We start from the raw sequence: 6457 nt of genomic DNA, 5'->3' as shown, positions 1-6457 counted from the left end.
GGTTGGATGGAGCACGCAAAAGGACGCTTAAGTACAGAGAATAACATGAGTGGGAGATATTGCTTTATGAGCTCCCCGCGACAGAACCCTGGATTAACAACCGAGCCGGTCCAGGTTGTGTTGTGGTGATGAGAAGCTGGGGGCAGATGGGGAATGTTATGACAGCAGGTGTGTGTGTGTAGGTACTCACGTATTTGTGTCTGCAGGATCGAGTATTGACTCTTGGATCCCGCCTTTCGAGCATCGGGCAGCAATGACTACGGTCCTATTTCCCTATCATACCTAGTTTTAGAATTATGAATAGTATTTGCTTCCACAACCTGAAGTGCATTCCATTTTTCCACTATTACGCTAAAAGAGTGTGTGTGTGTGTGTGTGTGTGTGTGTGTGTGTGTGTGTGTGTGTGTGTGTGTGGGTGTGTGTGGGTGTGTGTGTGGGTGTGTGTGGGTGTCTGTGTGTGTCTGTGTGTGTCTGTGTGTGTCTGTGTGTGTCTGTGTGTGTGTGTCTGTGTGTGTGTGTGTGTGTGTGTGTGTGTGTGTGTGTGTGTGTGTGTGTGTGTGTGTGTGTGTGTGTGTGTGTGTGTGTGGTAGCAAGATGAGTGTATGGGATAAGTTGGGGTTATACAACTCTCTCGTCTGGTATTAGGGAAAATTTGGAAGGGTGGAAGGGGGTAGTGGGGGGTGGAAGGATTGGTAGAGGGAATGGGGGGGATTGGATGCGAAGGATTTGTGACTATCAAGGAAAAATTACTACTTTTATAGGGCAATTTTCATTATTACTAACCATTATGCAATTAATAAAGAAACCGAATGTCAATGTACTTAATCTTGCTCAAGTGCTTCTATAGGCATATGTACATAGCATATGTATTTAGCGTATACGAATAAGTATATAACATATACGCACATGCATATAGCGAATGTGCATAAATAGAATATATGCGTATAGGACGTATGCGCATAAATTTACGCATATGCATAGAGCGTCTTCACATATATTTATAACATGTAGACTATACGCATATGTAACTTATGCATGCTCACTTTTTTTAGAGCTTGTATATAGAAATTTCACACTTATGAAAATATTACAGAAAGACCTGGAAATATTATAATGTTATATATTATATACACATGTTTAATGTATATGCTATATACATAATATACAGAATATACATAATATATACAATCGTGATATTATACATAGCTATGAAATCAAGTACATAAACACTGCAATATTTGATTATGTTGTATGGAACAAATTCGTAAAGTTTTTTTAAAAGAATTAAAATTACATTTTCTTTTGAAATCAAACTTATATGCAAGTGAAAAATAAATGTAGATGCGAAATTGAAAAATTAATATAGATAAAATAACAGCAAACAGGAACAGAAAAGACGTCGAAAGAAAAATATTCCAGAAACGCCAAAATATATTCACGTTTCCTGCCAAAGAGAATATTCAAAATGGAGTCCTGCTATTGTAACCCCCGTTGCAACGGCAAGGTATTCAGGAAACCAAACCTCAGAGTGAGTAGACTTCATGTTTTGCTCGATTCCTGCATTGTTTACAATTATAATCAATGGTGGCAGCAGATGGGATTCAGAGATCTGGACATTGTGTTAGGAGAGTGTGTATATGGAGAGAGACTTCCTCCCTCTGGTGGGAACCCGGCAAGGAACTTTCGTAGATTATTTTCCCATTCCTTGCTAGCCCAGTAAATAATCAATCAGTCACTCAGGCTGCTCTGCCTGGTCTTCGAGGATGTTAGACAGTAAAAGAGAAAGTGAGTAAACGACAGAATGTTCAATACATAGTATATAATTTATGGTATTTGTTTGATTAAAAAAACGAGAAATTAATCAAATGGACATTGGGAAAAAATTACAAAGCTTAGTGGAGTTATATATGTGAATATCTTGTTTATAATCACGAAAATGTTCATAATATTCAGCTAAGCACATAATGGGCATTCTCAGTAGAAAATAAAAGAGAGTTAAGCTTTTATAAAAACAATCCATAACAGTGTTAATGGGATTTACTAAAACTTATTTGCACTGTTAACCCATTAATCTATAACCCAGTACAAATGGGTTTTTAGGTCTCGCTAAAACTTACTTGAATTCTTGCCAATATTTATAATTACAACACATATGAATCCTTTAAAAAACACATCTCGCAATACATATCACACATGACATTCTTCATTACATAATGCACCAAAACACACACATGTTTAAGTCAAATGAATTAACATCGAAACATGCTTGTAATCCTTGTTTTAGACCTAAAATATATATATATTTAGCAAGAAGAAACGTACCTAATATAATACTGACCACATCAGGCACACACCAACCCCCTTCGCTATAACTTTTTTTCTCTCAATACAAAGCCAACTTGCGGCCAGACAGCAAAGTGAAGCAGTAATTTTCTCCAATTTGACAGGACCATGTAAAAGCTGACGGGCAATCTTCGTCTATCTTCTCTCTGATAATTTATTTCTTATCAAGGATGCGTTCCAGCATTGCCCTCCAGTCTGCCCTGGATTTCTCCCTCTCTCCCCCCTTCTTCCCTTTCTCTCTCTCTATCTCTCATTCTCTCTCTCAAGCAGAAGAGATGATTCAAGAAAGCTACAATATTGAATCGGTTCCAGCAAGAGCCATTTGAAAATCAAGACTAATTTTAAATCCGGGATGGATATTGGTGGCCATGTTTCCATTTACTTTTCTTTCTGATCATGAAGGAGGGAGGGAGGGAGGGAGGGAGGGAGGGAGGGAGAGAGAGAGGGGGGGGGGAGGGGGGGGGAGAGAGAGGGGGAGAGAGAGAGAGAGAGAGAGAGAGCGAGAGCGAGAGAGAGAGAGAGAGAGAGAGAGACAGAGACAGAGAGAGAGACAGAGAGAGAGACAGAGAGAGAGACAGAGAGAGAGACAGAGAGAGAGAGAGAGAGAGAGAGAGAGAGAGAGAGAGAGAGAGAGAGAGAGAGAGAGAGAGAGAGAGAGAGAGAGAGAGAGAGAGAGAGAGAGAGAGAGAGAGACAAAGAGAGAGAGACAAAGAGAGAGAGACAAAGAGAGAGAGACAAAGAGAGAGAGACAAAGAGAGAGAGACAAAGAGAGAGAGACAAAGAGAGAGAGACAAAGAGAGAGAAATATCCAAGCTTAATACAAAATTTATGAATATCTTATGGAGATTCTTGCCATAGCAACGAAACCTTTTGAAATTTGTTTTAAGAACGCTTACTTGAGATTTGCTATAATCTTTGAATGTAATATGGCATTAAGAAATGTTCTGGTTAAAAGACAAGTTACACATTTTAAAGTACAAATCGAAGGAAAATCGTGAAATTCCCAGATTTCTTTCGTTTTCATGGGCTTCTGTGAAAAGGCAACATTCTAGCGCATGCGCGCTAAGTAGTTCACTTAAGAAACATAAAGTCCCTTACCCGTGTTTATTTTTGTTTGACACAGGTGGACAGAGTAATTAACACCTGTTTCATGTTAGCGGGCTTAGACCTTTCTCTTCCCAACGCTTATATTAAGGTTTACCCAACAAGTTTTTTTCATCCCTGGAACATGACCTGCCAATCGGGTTTCCTCCCAGGTCCCCAATTACTGCTGGGTGAACAGAGGCGCACAGTTATGGATTGGTTCCCAGTCTATCATCGCTTGATTTTGTCCCGGGCGCGAATGTGTATCTCGTGCGTGTGTGTGTGTGTGTGTGTGTGTGTGTGTGTGTGTGTGTGTGTGTGTGTGTGTGTGTGTGTGTGTGTGTGTGTGTACTCACCTAATTGTACTCACCTAATTGTGCTTGAGGGGGTTGAGCTCTGGCTCTTTGGTCCCGCCTCTCAACCGTCAATCAACTGGTGTACAGATTCCTGAGCCTATTGGGCTCTATCATATCTACATTTGAAACTGTGTATGGAGTCAGCCTCCACCACATCACTTCCTAATGCATTCCATTTACTAACTACTCTGACACTGAACATTCTGACACTGTGTGTGTGTGTGTTTGTGTGTGTGTGTGTGTGTGTGTGTGTGTGTGTGTGTGTGTGTGTGTATTATGCCCACTAACGACCATCCCAGGATGCAGCAAGCTATCTAATTACCAGGTACCTATTTACTACTAGGTGAACAGAGGCATGATGTAAAAGGTAACGCTGCCAAATGGTCTCTGTTCCAGCCAGGTTCCGACCGGTTTCCATTCACGGCAGTGAATCAAAGTCGTTCACCGCGCGACCACTAACGCGCCCTAACTGCTCTCCAGGTTGTATACCAATTGCTGAAAGGTTGTTACATGAGAAGTCGTAGTAAAACTCCAGTGAAGATTCGTTGTAGCACATTAGATATAACAAAATAACTAATTCGCGGGATATTGACTTCAGCTTAGCTGAAGCTTTGCAACCAGGAGGCCTGGTCGACGACCGGGCCGCGGGGATACTAAGCCCCGGAAGCACCTCAAGGTAGCCTCAAGGTAGGTAGGTAGCCTATTTCAATAAATTTAGTAGAGATTATGTGAACTACTTCGGTCTAGTATAGTATTCCAGCTAATTATTTGTACTATTTTAGTAATATAATTTAGTTTTCATAATCTTTATTACCGGTTAATATTTTTCTATTGCATTACTTACAATAATAATCAGTTCTTTGCATAGACCTCAATAAACACTGGTAAACCTCAAGGATCAAATCCTCAGGTTCCGGGTTCGATCCCCGGTGGAGGGCGGAGACAAATGGGCAAAAAGTTTCTTTCACCCTGAGGCCCCTGTTACTGTAATGTAATAGATACCTGGGAGTTAGACAGCTGCTCCTGGCTGCTTCCCGCGGAAGTGGGGGGGGGGGAAGGGGGTGTAAAAAAAAGGAGGCCTGATTAAGGACCGGGCCGCGGGAACGCTAAGCCAAGAAATCATCTCAAGAACATCACTCACCCGTCTCCTAAGACCAGCTAATCATCTTGTCTACAACCCGCAAACGAGGATAATGAACGAGCTATCCCAATCAGAATAATCAACCTCTAACGACCCCCAAGCCTCAACCATGCGCTACCAAACATCTTTTAAACATCCATAATCCAGCTTAAAAAATGCAAAATACAATGACCTACCTAGATACGACCCCACACGACCATTCACGAACATCCCAAAATCTACCCAAACAAGGCGCTAACGACTCCCAAACCACAAGGAGCAAGGTTACTCATTAGTATTCTGTAGAGGCAAGATCATCACCCCCACAAGAGGCGGAGGAAGAGGGGATGTGTGAGGGGAGAGAAAAACTGTGGTGGGAGGGGGGAAGAAGCGAGGAGAAGAGGGGTAGGGAGGAATAGGGAAAGAGGGATAGGGAGGGCTAAGGGATGATGGAAGGGGAGGGGAAGAGGGAAGGAGAAGGAGGGGAAGAGGGGAGGGGGAAGAGGGGAGGTGGAAGAGGGGAAAGAGGAAAGGATCATATAGGCCTACACTAAATAAACACGCCCCTAAGGCTCTGGGTGCATTGTGCTACTCGCCACACGGGATAACGCAAGTTACCCATTCAAGAAGGCTGTCAGAAGCCATTCCGGAAATCAGTCATTCAGCCGATCAGGAAATTTGCCTCTTAGCCAGTCATGCTGATAGTGCATCAGCCAATCAAGAAGTAAAATTAGTCGATCAGGTTAAGGTTGTTAATTTTCGGGAAACATTAATTTTTAATCCAAATTAATTAAAAATGAAAAAATCATTTTTAGTCCAAATTAATTAATAACTTCCTGGCCAAGAAAGTTACGTTTCAGAAGACATTAATGTTACTCAACTGAAACCTGAAGATGATCTTGAATTCCGGTGTCCGTCACTGCCTTGAGAACTAAATTATTGCGACAGTAGGCCTACTGGCCCATCATTATTTTGCTAAAATTCAATTTTCCTTCTATGAGGAATTATATCATGATTTACATTTTTCACAAAGATTTCCTACAATTGTGTCAAAATCTGTCAGCCTGTGACTCCAAAGATCATGTTTGTTTTGTGTGTGCTTAAGTGGGTTCAGTTAACTATGTTTAAGGAGTAATTTTTTTACGTTGTTTCCTTCAGCGCAAGCTACCATCCTCCCACACTTTCCAAACATGATAGCCTGCACCCCAATCAAAAAATGGTATCTATCTCCCCTTCCAAACATGGTACCCACCCACCCCCTTCCAAACATGGTACCCACCCACCCCCTTCCAAACATGGTACCCACCCACCCCCTTCCAAACATGGTACCCACCCACCCCCTTCCAAACATGGTACCCACCCACCCCTTTCCAAACATGGTAGCCACCCACCCCCTTCCAAACATGGGAGCCACCCACCCCCTTCCAAACATGGTACCCACCCCCCTTTCCAAACATGGTACCCACCCCTCTTTCTACCGTGTGCTTACATGCTGTAAATCACTCCAGTTTCACGTCTTCTCATCGTCTGACAATCAGCATTGTGTAAGTTTTCG

This window comes from Procambarus clarkii, chromosome 79 (genome assembly GCF_040958095.1).
Source record: "Procambarus clarkii isolate CNS0578487 chromosome 79, FALCON_Pclarkii_2.0, whole genome shotgun sequence".
NCBI classification, from domain to species: domain Eukaryota; kingdom Metazoa; phylum Arthropoda; class Malacostraca; order Decapoda; family Cambaridae; genus Procambarus; species Procambarus clarkii.
The sequence above is the reverse complement of the archived record's forward strand: the minus strand, read 5'-3'. Positions refer to the sequence as shown.